Genomic DNA, 21,245 nt, shown 5'->3' with positions numbered 1-21,245 from the left:
ATCACCAAGAGTGGCTCAGTAGCACCACTACTGACTGAGCTGGCCGAGTCCTAAAGGACATGGGTCTGCAGCAAGTGGTGAGGGAACCAACAAGAGGGAAAAACATACTTGACCTCATCCTCACCAACCTGCCTGCCGCAGATGCATCTGTCCATGACAGTATTGGTACGAGTGACCACCATACAGTCGTTGTGGAGACGAAGTCCCGCCTTCACATTGAGGATACCCTCCATCGCATTGTGTGGCACTACCACCGTGCTAAATTGGATAGATTTTGAACAGATCTAGCAACTGAAGACTGGGCATCCATGAGGTGCAGTGGGTCACCAGCAGCAGCAGAATTGTACTCGAACACAATCTGTAACCCCGTGGTCTAGCATATCCCGCACTCTACCATTACCACCAAGCCAGGGGATCAACCCTAGTTCAATGAAGAGTGCAGGAGGGCATGCCAGGAGCAGCACCAGGCATACCTAAAAATGAGGTGTCAACCTCGTGAAGCAACAACCAATACTGTGGCTACTTGCATGCCAAACAGCATAAGCAGCAAGTGATAGACAGGGCTAAGTGATTCCACAACCAACAGATCAGATCTAAGCTCTGCAGTCCTGCCACATCCAGTCGTGAACAGTGGTGGACAATTAAACAACTCACCGGAGGAGGAGGCTCCACAAATATCTCCATCCTCAATGATGGAGGAGCCCAGCATATCAGTGCAAAAGATAAGGCTGAAGCATTTGCTACAATCTTCAGCCAGAAGTGCCGAGTGGGTGATCCATCTTGGTCTCCTCTGGAGGTTCCCAGCATCACAGGTACTAGTCTTCAGCCAATTAGATTCACTCCACGTGATATCAAGAAATAGCTGAAGACACTGGATACTGCAAAGGCTATGGGCCCTGACAATATTCCGACAATATTACTGAAGACTTGTGCTCCAGAACTTGTTGCGCCCCTAGCCAAGCTGTTCCAGTACAGCTATAACACTGGCATCTACCTGGCTATGTGGAAAATTGTCCAGGTATGTTCTGTACACAAAAAGCAGGACAAATCCAACCCGGCCAGTTATCGCCTCATTAGTCTACTCTCGATCATTAATAAAGTAATGGCAGGAGTCATCAACAGTGCTATCAAGTGGCACTTGCTTAGCAATAACCTGTTCACTGATGCCCAGTTTGGGTTCCACCAGGGCCACTCAGCTCCTGACCACATTACAGCCTTGGTTCAAACATGGACAAAAGAGCTGAACTCCCGAGGTGAGGTGAGAGTGACTGCCCTTGACATCAAGGCCACATTTCACCGAATGTGGCATCAAGGAGCCCTGGCAAAACTGGAGTCAATGGGAATCGAGGGGAAAACTCTCCGCTGGTTGGAGTCATACCTAGCACAAGGGAAAATGGTTGTGGTTGTTGGAGGTCTGTCATCTCAGCTCCAGGACATCATTGCAGGAGTTCCTCAGTGTAGTGCCCTAGGCCCAACCATTTTCAGCTGCTTTATCAATGACCTCCCTTCCATCATAAGGTCAGAAGTGGGGGTGTTCGCTGATGATTGCACAATGTTCAGAACCATTTGCAACTCCTCAGATAGTGAAGCAGTCTATGTCCAAAAGCAGCAAGACCTGGACAATATCCAGGCTTGGGCTGACAAGTGGCAAGTAACTTTCGCACAACACAAGTCTCAGGTAATGACCATCTCCAACTAGAGAGAATCCAACCATCACCCCTTGACGCTCAATGGCATTACCATAACTGAATACCCCACTATCAACATCCTGGGGGTTACCATTGACCAGAAACTGAACTGGACTAGCCATATCAATACTGTGGCTACAACAGCACGTCAGAGGAATCCTGCAATGAGTAACTCACCTCCTGACACCCCAAAGCCTGTCCATCACCTACAAGGCACGTCGGAGTGTGATGGAATACTCTCCATTTGCCTGGACTCAAGAAGCTTAACAATATCCAGGACAAAGCAGCCTGCTTGATTGGCACCCCATCCACAAACATTCACTCCCTCCACCACCGAAGCACAGTATCAGCAGTGTGCACCATCTACAAGATGCACTGCAGGAATTCACCAAGGCTCGTTCGACAGCACCTACCAAGCCCACGACCACTACCGTCTAGAAGGACGAGGGCAGTACATAAATGGGAACACCACCACCTGGAAATTCCCCTCCAAGGCACCTACTACCCTGACTTGGAAATATATCGCTGTTCCTTCACCGTCGCTGGGTCAAAATCCTGGAACTCCCTTCCTAATAGCACTGTGAGTGTAGCTACACCACATGGACTGCAATGGTTCAAGAAGGCAGCTCACCATCACTTTCTCAAGGGCAACTAGGGATGGATAATAAATGCTGGCCCAGCCAGCGAAGCTCACATCCCGGAAATGATTTTTTTTTAAAATTCTAAAATGATTGACAGTGTGTGTCAGCTTTCCCTAATAATCCATTTTTTTCCAGTAGGTGAGGCCTGAATTAACCTTGCCCACCCCACACAAATGTGGCTTGTCGATGGTTAAAATAGTGGTAGAGTACATGCCACTGTACTTCTGACCAGCACCCACTGATTACCAATTTAACCACGCACTTTTTGCTATCATCCAAAGTATCAAATACAAGTAGGCAAAGACCTGAGTAATACATGTAAATCGAAGTCCTATGACAGAATAAGAACCCTATCATCACTTTAACTGCAAATTACAGAAGTTCCACCCAGTCCCCAACTCACCTATAAACCTGGGATCTGAATCTGTGATTTACCAAAGCAGTATTTGAAGGGAAACTGCAGGTAGTTGGATGAGGCTTTTTTGCCTTATTATCTGTAGTTTACTTTATCTGTTTATAATGGGTGCTATTATTGCCAGTTTCATTTGGATGGAGGAACAGATAGAGGAAACTCTTTCGAGTTATCAACAGTCACAGATTGCAATTCTTTCGAGTACAATCACAGTTCTTGGTTTCCGGGAGTGGGACATGAACCCACAACCCTCTGATTCAAAGGCGAGGGTGCTATGAACTGAGCCACATAGAGGAAGAGGAACAGCATTAGCTGCCTTACAAATCAGCAACAGCAACAACTAGACAGAAGGCTAGGGGGGCTTGTTTGTAGAAGGCTATACCCATCAACAAGGTGTACAGGCCAAGAGTCACTTCCTTGCAGTTATCTGCAGAGCAGTGCATCAGGAGCCTGGTCTTCACCAGCTAAGCTGTTGCAGATGCCTACAACTTCCTGCAAAAAATCTTACTGTTGCTGTTCTGAGGCCATGTGTTCTAAGGGCTGCCAAAGTCATCAAAACCTTTAATGTCATTGCCGCTGGCACCTACCTGTCAGCTATAGTGAACATCAGCCGTATCTCCCAGGTTTCAGTACACAGCTGCATTAAGCTGGTCACTGGGGCTCTCTGTTCATTATGTATGAGCAGTATGACACCTTCCCCATTGGCCACAATGGTTAACTGGAAGGCACTCGGAGATTTGCAGCAGTGATGGCTTCCCCTCTGTTCACAGCACACAGCATCACTGGCTGTGCACATTTTGCCTGCCCTGCACCAGAGCACCAGCAGCATTTGGCAATAGAAAAGGCTAGCACGCCATTCTCTCAATAGATTTGTTGCTCCCCACATTACGCTCCAGAAAAATTCTATTGAATCGTAATGGTGCACTGTAACCTGCACAACCTTGTCATACAGTAAGACCTGCAATTGTTGGAGGCAGAGAAGCAGTATTAAACCTCATCAGATGAGGAGGACTGAGGGAAGGTGAGGAAGGAGGAGGACCACCTCAATGTCTCGCAACATGAAATTTAGGGTACACACTGATCGCTTGATGATTCCATCGACATGCGTATTCCCCTTCCAGAAAGTATACGTAGAACCCTTTTACTTAACACTCCTTGTTACATCCTTCACAAAGCCGCAAAGATTGGTGGCATTGATTCTTTTTTTGAGAACCTGGTTGCAGTGTCCCTGAAAGTGACACCCAACATTTTCCATGGTAGATTGCAGAATTCTGATGCCATGTGAGATGGTGCCACACAGCCTGGAAGCAGACTTCTCCAATCTTTCAGCCTTAGTGCTGCGGCTTCTTGGAAGGTTTTCCAATCATTTGAACATTTTGTGAAAAACATTGACAGCTGGGAGAGGAATGCATCTATATGTGAGTTCTCTCTCCAGCTACCCCCGCCACAAGTAGCTGCTTACTAAGTGCTTCTCAGTCAGCAGGTCCCTCTGTCTCATGGTTGAGCCCATGCAGAATCCCAATTATATCAACATAGAATCATAGAATATTGTAGCACCAAGCGAGGTCATTTGATGCATGATTTGTAAGGCAGCTGATGATGTTCCTCTTCCTCTACCTGTTCCTCCATCCATCAAAGAAGAATCAAGTTTGTCTGCTCCTTCTGCTCCCCTGCTCTTCCCCTTTTAAAGAGTATATTGAATATATATCCACCACCCTAAGAGGCAGTGCATTCCAAATCCTAACCACTCATTGCGCAAAAACAGTTTTCCTCATGTCGCTTTGGGTTCTTTTGACAATCACTTTAAATCTGTATTCTTTTGTTATTGACCTTTTGGCTACTGTAAACAGCTTATTTTTTTTTATTTTATCTGAACTCTTTATGATTTTAAACACCTTTATCAAATCCACCCTTGCCTTCTCTGTTCAGAACAACCTCAGCTTCTCCAGTCTATCCACAGAACTGTAACCCCCTCATCTCTGCATCTGTACAACTATTCTAGTGAGCCTTTTCCATACCCTCTCCAAAACCTGTACGCTCTTCCTAAAGTGTGGTGCCAGAACTCATGCAATGGGCAGAACTTTACTGGCCCCTAGGTGGCAGGCTGGGAGGTGGAGTGAAATAGTGTTGGGCCGTAAAATAGTGAAAAACTGTGTCAGGTTAGTTTCCTGATGCAGTCCCACCAACAAGGAAGCTTCCCCACGACAAGGTAATCCACTACTCACCCCAAGATGGCCCCGATTAAGGGCCATTATATGCGTTTGTTGGCATTTTATGATGGCGGAGCTGCTCTCCACCTCTATTAGTTCCCCCTCAACCTTTTCTTTTCATGAAAAAAGGGACCCAGCTTGTTCATCCTTTCCTCATTAATATAACCTTATGGTTCCATTACCACCCCTTTTAAATCTTCTTTGAACCCTCTTCATTCTTATAATGCAATTTTATGATATATTAAAATTCATTCATGGGATGTGGGTGTTGCTTGCTGGGCCAGCATTTATTGCCTAGTCCTAATTGCCCTTGCTCAGAGGGCAGATTTCCTTCTCTAAAGGATGTTAGTAAACCAGATGTGTTTTTACAACAATCATCATCAGACTTTTAATCCCAGATTTTTATTGAATTCAAATTCCCACATCTGCCATGGTGGGACGTGAACCCAGGATTAACCAGTCCAGTGATGATACCACCACCACCACCTCTCCTTGAAGATAGCTTTCAACATGTTTGTGAAGCTTTCAGTGTTGCTGTTTTCACATTAAGGGGATAATTATATCACAGGCTTCTAGCATGCAATCCAAAAATTGATGTTGACATAAGCAACAGCTGTCTCGATGTTTCAGCCATTGTTTAAACTCATGTAGTAAATTGTATGGCATCCAATCCAATTAGCAATCCAGGTAATCAATGTTAAATACTTAAAGCCTAGAAATCACTGTTAGCAACATTAATGAATAAATGCTTACGGCACACATACTAATTTGCCCCCTTTTTAAAATAAATGGCTTAATATCTATGTTAAAATAGCAAATAAAGGATAGTAATATTGAAGTATTTGCATGCTAATATCAAAACTGTAGTTTCTAGGGTTATGTAATATGACTATTTTTTAGCTCAAGGTGGAAAACAATCTACAAAATAGAGAACATGAAACACATTCAACAGAATTAGAAAAGTTGCTTTAAAAATCCATTATATTATGAGATTTTTATCAGGCGCTGTCTGAAATCATTTCCATAGAGACAGCACTGGCTTCCCTCTTTATCTGGACACTGGGAAATTGTCGCTGTGGTAACAGGCTGGAATCACCCAGGCTATGATAAGTCTAGAATCTTGCTTACGCCTGTCACTTGTTGACACAGCCCACGGCCAGAACAATTAATTCATACAAATTTAATTCTAATCAAATATACTAGCAAAATGTTTTACTTAAATTGTAAACTTTTATGATTAAAAAAATATGGTTACTCTTTCAATTTTAGCTAAAGTAAATAGGGTAATTAACCTCAAATACTTATTTTTGTTTTGATATTTGATAATTGTTACTTGCAAAGGACATCCAACACCTAGGGAAAGGGTCATTTACAGTATTTATTCTATTGTATTTAATGTGTGGCTCTCAATTGTCTCGTGGATTTTTTGAAGATAAATTCATGGTGAGCAGCATCATAAGATGGTAGCTGTGAATCGCCAGCCCGTTTTACACTCCACAGATTCTCTTTTCCATTAACTTTAATGTGCTCAAGAGGAACTTCACCCCTTTCATGTTTTATATCCATTTATATCCACTATGGTGGATCTGAAATAAGAAGCAATTTGTTTTGCTTTGAAAGAAAACAATAGCGGTAAGAGAGTTTTTTAGTACCATAATATTCATTGACATATAAAACTGAAATTTGTCCTAATTCACAATTCGTAGGTTATTCGTAGGTACCTACCTACCAGAGATTCTGCATGATTTATACATTAATGACAATGTGTACATTATACTCTCCATTAATTTGGTAGCAAAGCCTGGGCCATTATTTCATGATTGAGAATGACTTCAAGGGATAATTTTTTAAGCATTCATTGCTTGTGAGAATTCTTGCCTGCTGTTGGCTTCTGTTTGAGAAAAAAAACAATAAAAAGGAACAAAAGAAACTTGGAATAAGATGATGCTCTCATCAAAGATCCTCCATTAATACATAATTTGCATTCATGAAGAACCCCTTAGACTATCATCAGAACCAGGGGAGCTTCAGTCTCTATGGATTGACTAAATTTTATACTTAATTTATGATTAATTTTATATATTTCCAGCTTAAGTATTATGACACTGATGTAAATACCAAGTGGACAGATCTTGCTGGAGCAAGGTATCTCATGGCATGTCCATTAGTTAGACTTTTCTCTGCACTATCTTATTCTCAGGTCATAGTATAGTGATCAGGAATAGGAACTTTGGTTAATTTTCACTGAGTGAGACCAATTGCAGCATTTTGGCCACTTCCCAGCTATCTCAGGATAAAGCTGTGAATCATTCCCAGTGACAAGGTAGGAGTGCCACTACCCACTGGGCCATCATGGTGCGGAGGAGCATTGCATTGGTAATGTTTTCTACATCAAACATACATGATGCTTTGCCAGTACATAATCATTTTTGGCAGCTTCCGGGGCTTGATAATACCTGGAGATGTAAACTTAGGCATGGCACCGAAATTGTTAATACCTTGAGGATGGTAAAAATCATAGCTGAAATGTAAAGAAGATAAAGTTCTATCCATTTTATCTGACTATCAAAGATATTTCAACAAAATTCTGGGATATCAACTTAACAATACAATCAGCTTACAATGGGCATTCCACAGTTGACATTTCCATGATCCCAGCAAGACAGGAACCATAGCATTCCCTGAACTATTTGATCAGCTATTTCTATACTTATCTTTATAACCTTTAATGGTTCCATTTGGTTACACATGAATCATTGCCAGCTATTCTTGTCTCATTACAAAATCATGCCTCGAATAGCAGATGTAGATACATTGATATGGTCATTTCCATACAGTTGTGCGCACCTCACTAAGTTGTCTGCTATTATTGTTCGGTTATTGAACGACACCAAAGGCAGGAGCTATGGATATAGATAAAGTTGCCCCCTCTTCTTAGCTAAAGAGTGTTGCATTTGTAGTACACTCATTACACTGAATCCAGAGAAATAATAGAGACCTGTTGAACTAAATGGCTCATTTGTTGGGCTGTAAATTCTGCAATATTATTCTATATAATTCTATGTAAACAGACAATTGGCAAATGGGCTGTTCCAAAAAAGAATGCAATGCTTCAGGAGGGAAACAAGGGCCTCCAGGGTATTAAGGGTGAACAAGTTACTGTTATTATATTTTCCACAACTTTCCAAATATAAAGTGGCATATCTACATATCTTAAACTGTTCCAAGGCTTTTAATTAAAACATCTCCATATAATAAGATCAACACTGGAAAGGTCTTTCTATTTTTGCCAAAATATTTAAGCAATTAAGAATATTACTGTAATGTTCCCATGCAGCTGAAGGTATCAGTTTTCAAAAGGACATCAGTCAGAATAATTTGTGGGTGCCATCTGTTGAATAGTTTCTCTGGCACCAAGCAGATGGTTTTCCTGCTTGATACCCTTTTGAAAATGGATTGATTCATCAGACAGCACTCCCCATTTAATAACACTTAAAGGCAGAATACATGTGGTTTCTCCTGTTCCTACTGTTTACAGAAAAGAAGTGGCTCACAAATAATTTTAGAAATTATTCCCTAAGTATTTCAAATTGCAACATAAATAAATTGATTAATAATTTCGCCAAGCAACAATCTGACCAAAAAGGTCCTCTAAAAGCATCCATTTGAATGTATTCCTCCAATATTGCATTGCTTCTGCTTTTCAAAAATGTACAGCAAGTACCCCAGATGTCTCAGCTAATAAATGAAATACACTGCTTGGAACTCAGCTATTCAGAGCAGGAAGATTGTCATTCAAAGCTGGGTTGTAACAGGAAATGCTGCAGTTGGTCTCCACAGCCACAGCCATGGACTAGGGAGGGGAAAATCAGCTACTTAAATATTCCAGCTGGATGTGTGTGGACATTAAGTAAGGGCAGGATCAGGGTCAATATCTGCTGACATAAACCATCACAGATGAGGGACGATTGCATGAATGAGGTGGGCAGCAAGCTATTATGGGTGATACCCAGCATGAACAAGCACTTTCATGGAACAAGGTGGGGGAGGTGGTGGGTAACATTCAACCCTGGCAGGGATACAAAGTGGGAGCTAGTATATCAGCTGCCCTGTCTTATATTCCATTCCACTGAAGCTAATGGGAAGAAAAATCAAGCGAGTTTTGACAACTGTACTGCCACCATCCATTCTACACCCCTGCTGAAGTTGAGTGTTACCTCTATGGAGACAAAATAGAACTTCATTCCTAATGTTTATTTAGGATTTCCTGATGTCATCTTGTACCCAGAAGGTATGCTTAATTATCGGTGTGTTCCATGTAACACTAAAATAAATTCAACACTCCCATCAGAAAGCCATACTCGAACAAAGCAGAAGCTGTATATAAAGCTACAAAATTATGCCACTGTTTCTTCAGTCTCCCTGGAGTGTGATTCCACATTCAGGGTGTTGAATTCACTCTGTTAACTCTTCTGTTCATTAACTTAGGATAGTACAATGTTATGCAGAAATTTAATATTTGTGATCCGAATGGTAGTGAGATAATCATGCAGTTGACACAAAGAATAGAAAGAAACCCTTTTCTTGTGCTATTGAGGAATTTGGATGATCCTATAACTATAGTGAATCATAAGATATTCCAGTATGAACTTTCATGACTTAACTGTACTATGAAATCAGGGTGACAACTGTTCTAGAACGGTTTCTTTGAATACTGAGTATTCTTCAGGACTTCGATATGTGCATTTTACTTTCTGTCTGTATAATTATGTTTTGCATTAAGCATATTCAACCAGCCAACCTCTCCTTATCATAAGATGATACTTCAAGCTGTTCAAAGCGGTTAATGGTCATTAACATGTTAAGTGGAAAATGCTCCCTTTGAAACTTGCTCTTATTGTGCAGATAGAAGATTCAGACTGAATTGATATCAGGAACTGGACATTAGAGCTGAATCAAATCTCAAAGTAATTAGGGATGGGCAGTAAATACTGGCCTAGCCAGCAATGCCCACATCCCATGAATGGGTAAAAAAAAATGGTTTGAATTCCTTTAAGAAAATTGATGTTAGGTGTGTGAAACTTTTTTCTCTAATTAGAAATCGCGTATTTATGATATTGTAGCCATCCTAAAACGGTGCTATTCTTGGGAAACGAGTTTTTAACCCATTTTTAGCCAATATGGTTGTCCCCTATTTTGCCCTCTATCTGGGACATTTCACACAATATACCTATCTAATGGAGACTGGGTCACTGAATATGTTCAAGGCTGAGTTGAAGAGTTTTTGGATCTACAAGGGAGTCAAGGGTTAAGGGGGATGACAGGAAAATTAGGTTAATGACACAATCAGATCAACCATGGTCTTATTGGATAATGAAGCACGGTTGAGGGGCCAAATGGCCTGCTCCTGCTCCTATTTTTATGATCTACTTCCTCTAATCACAGTGCCTGATGGATTACATTGTAGAGTATTTAAGGAAATGGCTAATTAAATTGGTCACACCCTGACAGACATTTTTACGGAATTATTGGACACAGGAAGAGTGCTGAGATAATCGAATATAATGTTGGCTTACAAAATGGGGCAAAGACATACCTCTGAGAAGTATTGGCCAGGGAGCCTGACATGTTTGATAGGTTCAACATTCAAAGAGGGTCATATAGGAAAAAATGATGTAGGACTTACAGAAATATGAGAGGATTGGCTTGTCTTTATAGGTGGTGGGTAATTTCTGACAAACCTATTCAATGGAAATGGTAGCATAGTGGTAATGGACTACTAATACATAGGCAGAACTAATGCTCTGGACATGAATTCAAATCCTAAAGCAGCTGATGAACTTAAATTCAATTAAGTAAAAGTAAAAGATGAGGTGAGAGTGACTGCCCTTGACATCAAGGTAGCATTTGACTGCGTGTGACATCAAGGAGCCCTAGCAAAACTGGAGTCAATGGGAATCAGGGGGAAACTCTGGGGTTGGAGTCATGCCTAGCACAAAGTAAGATGGTTGTTTGAGGTCAGACATCACTGCAGGAGTTCCTCAGGGTAGTGTCCTAGACCTGGCCATCTTCAGCTATTTCATCAATGACCCTCCTTCCATCATAAAGTCAGAAGTGGGGATGTTCGCTGATGATTGCACAATGTTCAGCGCCAGTTGTGACTCCTCAGATACTGAAGCAGCCCATGTCCAAATGTAGCAAGACCTGGAAAATATCCAGGCTTGGGCTGACAAGTGGCAAGTAACAGTAATGCCACATAAGTGCCAGGCAATGACCATCTCCAATAAAAGTGAATCTAACTGCTGCCCCTTGACATTCAATGCATCACCATTGCTGAATCTCCCACTATCATCATCCTGGGGGTTACCATTGACCGGTAACTGAACTGGACTAGCCATATAAATACTGTGGCTGCAGAAGCAGGTCGGAGGCTAGGAATTGTGTGGCAAGTAACTCACCTCCTGACTCCCCAAAGCCTGTTCACCATCTACAAGGCACAAGTCAGGAGTGTGATGGATTACTCCCTACTTGGAGTTGAGTGCAGCTCCAACAATGCTCAAGAAGCTGGACGCCATCCAGGACAAAGCAGTCGGCTTGATTGGCACCCCTTCCACAAACATTCACTCCTTCCACCAACAATGCAGAGTGTCAGCAGTGTCTAACATCTACAAGATGCACTTCAGGAATTCACCAAGGCTCCTTAGGCAGCACCTTCCAAACCCATGAACACCACCAGCTAGAAGGACAAGGGCAGCAGATAGATGGGAACACCACCACCTGGAAGTTCCCCTCCAAGCCACTCACAATCCTGACTTGGTAATGTATCACTGTTCCTACGCTGTCACTGGGTCAAAATCCTGCAACTCCCTTCCTAACAGCACTGTGGATCTACCTACACCACATGGACTGCAGCAGTTCAAGAAGGCAGCTCACCACCACCTTCTAAAGGGAAATTATGGATGAGCAATAAGTGCTGGCCTAGCCAGTGATGCCCGCATCCCATGCATGAATAAAAAAAATCTGAAATGAAATGTTCATCTCATTTATGGTGACCAAACTATTGGATTGTTATAAAAATTTATTTGATTCACAAAACTTCTTTAGAGGCAGAAGACTGCTGGCTTACATGTGGCTCCTGACTCACAACAATGTTGTTGATTCTTAACTGCCCTCTGAAATGCTTGAGCAAGCCACTTAGTTCTATCAAACTGCTACATCAAAGTCAAATAAGAATAAAACCAAATGACCATGCAACATCAGCATAGCATCAAATACAACAAAGGCATATCCAGTTGATTCTCCCATCTTCACATTGAGGACACCTTCCTTTGTATTGTGCGGCACTACCACTTTGTTGAATGGGATAGGTTCAGAACAGATGTAGCAGCTTAAAACTGGCACCCTTAAGCACTGTGGGCCAACAGCAGCAGCAGAATTATATTGAACCACAATCAGTAACCTTGTGGCTTGTCAAATTACCTCAGAAGAAAGTTCCAGTAATACTGGTTCGAGCTGGGATCATTTCTGAACAGGGAAATAAAAACAGTTCAAAATTGGTGTTCCAGTATAAATTGCCAGTTAATACTGGTGATAGTACTAGTAAGCAGGATGGTGGTGCCTGTAATACTGGCAGGCCAGTAGGAAATGCCAGTAATGCTGGTGGCATAGCTACTACTGGATCGAACTGGTTATTTTTCTGGTTTATCTGCTGTTCTTTATATCGGACTTCTATGTATTGCTTATAAGTATTTATTTATCACATTTAATGCTGGTGCAGACTCGAGCATCAACTGATGTCATAAACACCCCCTTCCAATGTGTATTTTTATGGATGGGAATGCCCAAGATTAATAAATGGGATTCTGCAGTTTTGCAGGTCAGACAAAACACTCAGAATAAAAGCATGCGTAAGAACTTTGCAGATTTTATTGTGAAAAATGCCAGGCATACAAAATTTAAATTCCTCATTGATCACAGGCAAAAAAAAAAACTCAGAACGAAGGTCTCAGTGAAAGGTCAACAACTTTATTCCTGGAAAAAAAGTAATAAAGCACAAATAACTCACGCACATTATCATAATGTTGATTGATTTCAGGCTGAATTTGCTCACAGTTCAGATCCATTATTTTCTCTGTTGTATAACTGACCAGCTTGCTTTGTTCCTTTGAGACCTCGAACTTGCTCAACCCCTTCTTCTTCAAATGATGAGTGAAACATGTTGTTAATGGGGAATGAAAAGGAAAAACATAAGCATTGACTCGCCAAAACCATTAAAGTTAAACAAATAGCGAGTGTATCCTCTGGCCTGTCACGCTTGGCCACTGCCACTCAGTGAGCTCCAGACAGCCCTGCAATTGAACCTGTAGGGGGTAAAAAAGGAACATATCAGTGTTCTTCATGCAAGATCTGTAATACAGACTAAATGACAGCACATTTACGGTCTACATGAATGCAGATGATATATATCATCCCCTAAGCAAGGGACCAACTCTGGCTTTAGAGGAGTTAGGAGAGCATGCCAGTAGCACCAGCAAGCATACCTAAAATGAAATATCAAACTGAAGTTGTGTTACAAATGTGAGACTTTATAAGATGGTTATGTTTTAAACTGCCTCTTTTAATTTAAGATGAAACAGATGTCCTTGAATGGGGGATGGTGATCATACTGCCTGGAAATAGGCCTGTGCGATTTAGTTGCCATGGGGACAGAGGCCCAGGTGGAAACTCAGAGAAACTCAAGTGCTAGTTTGTCACACTGTCATGCCCAGTAAAGGCATGTCATATTCATACCTTTAAACATGGACAGTATTTAGTATAAAATTTTCTATTTTCAAAATGGGCATTATAAGGCTGCTAAGATGGCTGTGAGGATCAGATGGCTTTTGCAATGTCTGCACAGGCCGCCTCAAGTCTCCAGAAAATTTCTAATGGAATGACCAATGGAGGGGGGACCCCTTGAATGGACATACCCAAGATCTGTGGAATTCACACCTTCTATTGTTTATGGACGCTTCCAAAACTCTAAATCTATAGGCTGCTAGACTTTCTGGCCTGAATTTTCGTAAAGACAGGGAGCCTCTCCATCATTACAAAAATGTGATGGCCCGGATCTGGAAGTCCCACCCCCAAACACGCACCTGCCATTTTCACAGGGAAACGGATGAAAATGGATTCTAAGTTGCACATCCGTGGCTCATGGAGGCAGCTGCCCATATAAAACAGCAGCTGCCTCCAGTCATGTCAGATTTTCATGAGCTAGCAGTGCGGAACACGATGTTAGACCTGATAGGAGCAAGTCTAAACTTTGCAGATAGGTGGGGTATCCTTTTGAAGAGCTAAGACATTTGGATGTCGTTGTAGAATACCTTTGGGAGAGCTTATGTACCCTTTGGGAGAGGTAAGCTGCCCTTTTGGATTGTTAAAAGTAGACAAGAATGTGCATTAAAAAGTGCATAAATTCATTGGAACTGTCAAGTTCATTGGAACTGTCAAAAGTAACTAAGCTGTCAAGGCATTACGAACTCCTACTACTTAAATATTTGAGAAAAAATGGCCTGCAGTGTTTTAAAAAGTAAGTGCTTGCTATTTTACCCTGTCTGTTGACATAAGCCTGAGGGTTATCATTACTGAATTGGTGCTACATGACTGATTTCACAGCCTTTCATTCGCACTGTTGAGGTGCCTCTCAGTTCACAGTTTGATTGACAGATCCAAGCAGTTATAAACTCTTTGAAGCATAACCATGAATTGCAATGCTTGTTTTTATAGGGGATTGAAGCAATTTACATGTAATGTCATTGAACTAGTAATCCAGAGTCCCAGGCGAATACTCTGGGAAGATGGATTCAATTCCCACAAAGGCAGCTGGTGGAATTTAAATTCAATTAATAAATATGGAATTGAAAAAGCTAGCCTCAGTAATGATGACCATGAAATCATTGTCATAAAAATCCATCTCGTTCACTGGTATCCTTTGGGGAAGGAAATCTGCCATCTTAACCTGGCTTGACCCATGTGTGACTTCAGACCCCAGCAATGTGATTGATTCATAACTGCCTTTTAGCAAGCCACTCAGTTCAAGTGCAATTAGGGACAGGAAACAAATGCTGGCCTTGCCAGCGATGCCCACATCCCATGAAATAACAAAGAAAAATGTAGTGAATGTTTTTTATCAATGAGATTTTTTTTGAAATAGTGAACTCTTCAATAGACAATTAATTACTTTATTTTATCTCATGCCGGCATGGGTCCTGATGTCTGCCCATGATGGATACTCGGTGAGTTGGCATAGTAGGTGTAACAGCAAAGGGTGGTGGTTGTGGGGCATAGGTTGGCATGGAAGGTATGAGGGGCCATGGGGAAGTGGGTGGGGGAATGAGGTGGTATGGTGGGTTTGCATGGCTGAGGCATGGAGAGTTTGTGGGGTCTGAGCAGTGTGAGGGATTTATTTATTCATTCACGGGATGTGGGCTTCACTGGCTGGGCCAGCATTTATTGCCCATCCCTAGTTGCCCTTGAGAAGGTTGTGGTGAGCTGCCTTCTTGAACCGCTGCAATCCATGTAGTGTAGGCACACCCACAGTGCTGTTAGGAAGGGAGTTCTAGGATTTTGGCATTCACCAGGGGTGAAGGCTGGAGGCCTGTTTTGTGTTTAAAAAAAACCTCCACACAATGATGACGCACTGGAGCAGGCCTTCTGCCCAGCCCACCTCCGCACCCAGCAGCCTCTGCACTCATTTCGGGCTCACACACCTGACTTCCATTTTCACACACCGCTCAAGACTGAAAATCCGACTTTCTGGGGCATTTCACCCGGGTTGGGTTTGCAGAGTTGGGAATTATCCCAACTCTGCACTCTTGACTCAGAGCTCATAACTTAACAATGACAAGCTGTAGATAAACCAGTTGAACCATAAGTCAATGCGAGTGGCCACCATCCATACTTCATTGTATAGCAATGGCTTCTAATTTTTGAATCATTCTGGGTGGACAATAGAAATATTGGTGATGTGACTGAAACTGTCTTGAAATTTGAATTTTCTTACACCTAGAACCAGGAGAAAGCAGTCAGCAAATCACACAGCAAAAAACAGCAGCAGCATAAAAAAGGCAGCAACACTATGCCTTTAAAACTTGGAGTTTTAAAATCCCCCAGCCTGTTCCTTTTCAAGTCCACCAGCACAGGAACCTAACCTCCTGGTAAGAAGACCACAAGTCACTAACTTGACGACCTGCTGAGCAATCCATCTCTTCAATAATCTGGATATACGACTTTGGCTATTCGAAGCCACTACCCTTCAGGAGTGAAAACCTCTTCTTCACCAGGCATGCAACATATCTCCTTTCCTCAGTAAAGGTAAAGGTGCACTATTTTTTCTCAAGTGTGTGTGTGTCTGAGTGACGTAGTGTTAGACTTTCAGATGAATACATGAATAAATAATCCTCTTTATTTAAACCCGTAAAACCTTGCTGCTGATTATTATAATTGATTCCACACTCTGGGGCTGAGAACCACGCACATCTTACTTTAGAAAAAAATGCACTGATTGCGGACAGTGAGGGAAAGGAGTTGGGATTTTGGTTCCCCCATCCCTGTCACCAACAATACTTTGACACAAAAGATGGGCAGCTACTCTGCTTGAAAACAAGTTTGTAGGCTCAACCAGAGAGACCTAATGAGGAAGACTAAAAGCAGCTGTTGCTGTGCCGAGCAGGAGAAAAGGCTTTCCTGTATTAACAACCAAGCAGAATGTTGGTGAGAATAGGTTCCCTGTTTGAAGAGATGAGATGTGAAGTGATTTAAAATCCCAGATGTTGCCAGAGGGTGGCTTGCTGCTGGAAGTCAATTTGATTATTCTCAGGAGGATTGAGTAAAAGGACTTTTCAAAGGAAACTAGGAGACACGCCCTGGCAGGGTTGAATTACTGGGAGGAATTTTGGGCCTTTGTTAGAAGGCTATATATCTGCTGAGAGTTTATTGAATTATTTGCCTGCTATGTAATGTTTGGTTGATATTGACTTCAGCTTGTTTGTTACAGAACAAGTCTTAAAATGTGAAATTTGTAGTGTGATGCTTTGAGTCAGTCATTGAGAAATTCTATCCCTTTTTCAGAGTTGTTAGTTTCTATGGGGATCATGACAAATTGAGGGCTCTTGTAGGATATAAATCCAGAGGATGCAACATAGTTAAACTGGAATTTGGCAGAGTTTAAACAAAATTTCACAGTTAATTTCCTGAAATCATTGAAAAGTCGGCATGGCTACCTCTATTGCTCAAGCATTTTTGGGGATAGATGACCTGTCTGTGACTGCCTTGCAACAGTTCACAAAGGTTAATTTGATGTTGGTGGCAGAGGAGTTAGGAGTAGACTTGAAAGTAGGGGCTAATAGGGCAGAGGTTGTTGAAGTATTGGCTCAACTCTTGAACCTTAAAGAGGAAAAGGGTGGTCCCAATAGCTCTTAACCTCAATTAGCTAGAATTCAATTGCAAATGAAGCAATTAGAAATTGAAAAAGAAAGAGAAATTTAAAAGCTTGAATTAGTGAAAGAGGAAAAAGAAAGGAAAATTCAGAATTGGAATTAGAATTCCAGAGAGAAAAGGAAAGTTTGAACCAGCTAGAGGAAAGCTTGGATTATGAAAACAGCAGACAGCAGGAAAACTTGACGAGACTTAAATTTAACGCCTTGTTTTATCTAGCAAGGTATATTTGTCACGTGCCTAAATTCAGTGAGGAAGGAGTTGAATTGTATTTTGTGCCATTTGAGAAAATTGATATAAAGCTGCTTTAGCCAAGAGAAAGTTGGATGATTTTATTACAGAGCGTGTTCATGGCGATCATGATATAGTGAAAACCATTGTTGTTGATGCCCATGAGTTAGTGACAGAAGCAAACGGTCAGAAATTTAGAAATTAAGAAAAACAGAGGGCGGGATTTTCCCAAATTTTCACTAAGTGCGGTCACAGGCGGGCAAAATGGCATCCTATCTGCCGATGGCAATGGCGGGTTTTCACGCCGTTTCATCCCAAACCCGCCTCATTATCTATGCGCTCCCTGGAAACACGCCGTTTCCATGGTGGGTGGGCTCTCATTCACCCTCCTGCCATCAAGCCACTGTTGCATCACGTGAGCCGCCATGTTTAAAAGGCACCTGCCAGCACACCGCTGATCGCTAGCAGCTCAAAGGAAAAAAGACTGCAGCCCCCTCCAGTTTAATGATGGGCCCCTCGAGTGCCTGCTGGATGCCGTGGAGGCCTGCTGGGATGTCCTGTCCCCCACTCTGGCCGCAGGATGGGCAGCAACATCACTAGCCCGGCTTGAGAGGTGGTAGCGGTGCTCAGCGCCAATTCAGAAGAGGACAGCCGCCCAGTGCCACAAGAGGATGAACGATCTCCTCCGTTCTACCAGGGTAAGTCATTCTTCTCATCACTCCCAACTCACACACTCACAAACCCAGCACACATCCACATGGATCTCATTCACTGCCAGTTCAAGGGACATCACCATTCACTCTTTCACATACAGTGTCATTGTCCTCATCCCGTCCACAAGACCACTCACCACCCACACAGGCCAAGCATACTTGTCATCTGGCCTGGCAGGCGTACTGCTTACATTTTCTCCATTTCTATCCATGCAGAACAAGCTGGCATACAACAAGAGAGAGAGATTGCAGACCGGTGGAGGAATGCCCAAAATCAAGGCCCTCATGGACTTTGAAAACAGAGTCATCCAGCTGGCCGGCAAGGATCTGGACCATTCCTGTGCTGACGGTGAGGTCGACGCTGCTCCACCAAGTGAGGATCCAGCAGTGCAACATCCATCAACAACCATTCTGTAAGTGATGTGTCCGCTTTCACAGCCCACTGCCATGCACTAATTATCTCCCCTTGCTCCCGCAGGGACATCTGCAAACAGCCAACAGAGTCCATAACACAGGGCCTCCAATCAAGCCCCAAAGAAACCTCTGAAGAGGAATCTGAAGGCACCGTCCCTGAAGTCCCATCACAGCGCTCATCCACACCCTCCACCAGCACAGAGACAGACACCTCAGTGGGACCTCGCCTTAGAATAGACACGAGATCACAATCGGGTGAGCACATTGCACTGTCTGATCCACAGCAGGCGGTGGCAGGGACTTCCCAGGTCTCTGGCACTCAGAGGACTGCTGGAGGCCAGAAATCTGCTGAGTTCGAGACAGATGACAAGCCTCTGGACTCGGTCATGTCACAGTTGCTGGAGCTGCAAAGGCAGCTCGGGAACATCAGGAAGGGATGTTCGCTGCACTCCTCAGGTTGCAAGTCATGATGGAGGAGTCCGTCTGCCTTCAGACTGAGGTAATAGCACCAGCACAAAGCACCGACGTCAACACTGGTAGGATGGCAGTCGCCATGGAGATCTTGGTCCAGGATATCGCTGCTGTATTGCTGTGTGGACTCAACTCCATCACTGCCATAATTGGCCTACAACAGTGTGTATGCCAGAGCGGTGCAGGGCATCTCAGTCTCACTCCAGCTTCCCCTCAAGGAGTTAGCCAGGGGCCCTCGGGCACCCATAAGGAGGAGGATCAGCAGGTGCACACTTCGGGACCATCCACCCAGGTAACTCTAGGAATGTCTGGCCCATCCAAGTCCCCTCTTCCTGTGACCTCAACAGTTCCAGCTTCACAGGCAGAGGAGGATGCCACTGCCACACAGCAGGACCGTGAAACAAGCTGGGGCCCTCCAGGTCTCAGCCTTCCAGAGGATGCCCACCAAAGTCATCACAGACAGGGCATCACAGTCAGCAGGCTGCCTCCACCTCCGCTGTTGATATCTGGGGAGCACCAAGACGTAACGGCAGGTTTAGGAAAGTTAAGGAGAATTAGTTGCACAACCTGTGCATGGATGTTAATCACTTGTACCAAAGGTTGAACAATATTTTGAAAAGAAAGAGATGTTGCAAATGGATGCAAAAATAGTGTCCCTTTGGAAATAAGGTCCCACTTGCAAGACCATAAAATTTCTAAGATAAGGGAGACTACAATCATGTCAGAAGATTATATTTTGTCCCACAAACATATTTGTAGCAAGCCATTATTGAATGGCTCCCACCAAAACTGGAGAGATGAGAGGTCAGATCAAAATGTGGAGAATTGCCTAGGGGGAGTGTTATGGCACTGCCGATGGTAAATGCTGAGCTGCTCAGATCCCAAAGGGAAACTTGGAACAACTACCACAACTGTTTTGGAATTTGTATATATTTCGAGATGCGTGCCTTGAATTCAGTAGTAATAAGACCACCGAGTCTTATAGGTTTCTTACAAAACTAAATTAAACCTTTATTAATGGAATAAATAATTTTAAGTACATACATAGATCTACAAATTACAAATATGATAACTTCTAAATGCCCTAGTTAATCTAACTCCCAGTTACACTTCCGTTAAGGCAACAGTAAGACATATAGCATTTAAAAGACCCAGGCAAAGTAACACACAATATCCTGAACAGTCGAATTTAAAGTGAGTTTTTCTCAGCTTCAGTTCCTTGTAGACAGCAGCTTGAGATTTAGATGCTGAAGGCTTTTCACACTTAGGTTAAATCTTAGGATGCCTGCCCTTACACACAGCCTTCTCTCCTTTATGCATATTTTCCCCTTTGAATGCAAATTTCTATTGTTTCACTATGTTTTTGGACTTTACCTCTCTAATAATAAAAATTTATCATAGTACCAATTTTACCAGTAATCTTTGGGAAAAATAAACATGCTGGGCAGAATTTTATGTCCCCCAGGCAGCCAGGCACCCAACCCAATCATGCGTAAAATAGCGCGCAATGACGTCAGGCAAGCGTCCCGTCGTCATCGCACACTCGCACGGTATTTTGGTTGGCGGACACGCTCGAGAGTCGGCAGTGCCCCCACCAACAATTAAGAGGACTATTAAAGCCATTAATGTATTAATTAAATGTGATTTTTCACTGCTCGTCAAATGTTATGGTTGGCAGGTGGGCGAATCAGCCAGGTGGCCTTTGGGTTTTTGAGGAAACCTCATCCACGGTCGGGATGATGTTTCCGATATTAATTTTAAAAAATGTTTTGACAGAATTTTTATAGTCTATATTTTCATGTGAGGGAATCTGATGTGTGGACATTTTTTCCAGCATTTCCAAATCTTTATTTCATGGTTTAAAATTCTTCAGCTCCCTGAGGCAGCTCTCTGCCTTCATGGAGCTTTCGTTGCGCGCTCCCCCGCACCCAGGCAGACTTCAGCGCTCACCCTCCTCCCACCCCCAACCCGGCAGCGCTGAGCCTTTC

The sequence above is a fragment of the Cetorhinus maximus genome, chromosome 2, assembly GCF_964194155.1.
Source record: "Cetorhinus maximus chromosome 2, sCetMax3.hap1.1, whole genome shotgun sequence".
NCBI classification, from domain to species: domain Eukaryota; kingdom Metazoa; phylum Chordata; class Chondrichthyes; order Lamniformes; family Cetorhinidae; genus Cetorhinus; species Cetorhinus maximus.
The sequence above is the reverse complement of the archived record's forward strand: the minus strand, read 5'-3'. Positions refer to the sequence as shown.